Source organism: Aplysia californica, unplaced genomic scaffold (genome assembly GCF_000002075.1).
Source record: "Aplysia californica isolate F4 #8 unplaced genomic scaffold, AplCal3.0 scaffold00409, whole genome shotgun sequence".
Taxonomy (NCBI): Eukaryota; Metazoa; Mollusca; class Gastropoda; order Aplysiida; family Aplysiidae; genus Aplysia; species Aplysia californica.
This window is the reverse complement of record NW_004797679.1, coordinates 709,053-710,130: the sequence shown is the minus strand read 5'-3', so window position 1 is coordinate 710,130 and position 1,078 is coordinate 709,053.

Here is a 1,078-nt window from a genome sequence, read left to right as displayed (position 1 = left end):
TGTGTTAGTGAGTATGTGCGTGTGTGTAAGTTTAATGGAAAAGCAGAAAGCATGGTGAGGTGTTGTGCTGTTATGGGAAACTCTTCAATGTATTTAATAAGTGAGTGAAGTAAAAAAAATAAAATAAAAACAACTAATAATAATATTATTATGAATGTTAAAAAAGAAGAGACAGAAGACCTGACGTGTGATGTCCGTAACAGAGACAATGGCAGCAACTTTCCTAATCACGGACACTGATCCAGAATATAATTGTTATGTGGGTGGTGGGCGGGTGCTCTGGTGTTGTTTGCTTCTTCATTCCTACCAAAAATCTTTCATCTTTATATCCCCTTTTTCTATTTTGTGTTTGTTACTCTCTTATAACACCTCCAATCTTCGTCACTTATATGGCCTTATTGGGTTTCAAGTGCCGTAAATCTTACGAAAACTAAAAAAGAAGAAGTGTTCTACGCTTACCTACCCCTATCTGTGGTCCGGCTTAAATCACTTTCAGTTTTACCAATCCTGCTCGGGAAACTGGTAGAGCCGAGCGCTTTTGGGAAAAAAACACCCCCAAAACAAAACAAAACAAAACTATCAAAGCCGCGCACTTTTTGACGATATCGATACAATTACATTACCGATTCCATCCAACGGTTACAGTCCGTTAGGCAATATTACTCCCTAGGATTTCCATTAAACTGAGTTTCACGAAACTTTCTTTATAGTTGAGCCAACTAACGAAGTGAGTGATGTGTTTTTGTGCTATATGATAATAAAACGTGTATTCAAATCTGCGACATTTTTATGTATTATGTTTTAAAAATTTAAGAAATTTTTTCGCCCCTGTCCTGTAAATGTTTTTATGCCTGGAAGGAAATCCATTCAATAAAAAAAATAATCTAGCGCAGTCATTTTAAATCAAATTGTTAGATGGTATTGGTTTTGGTAATCAGCAATCTAATTATATCGATATCGTCAAAAAGTAAAAGTGCACGGGTCTGATAGTCCGCGGCTTTGACTCTTTCTTTTTCAAAAGGGCGCGGCTCTGGTTTTCTTTTTTTCTCTCTCTCTCTCTCTCTCTCTCTCTCTCTCT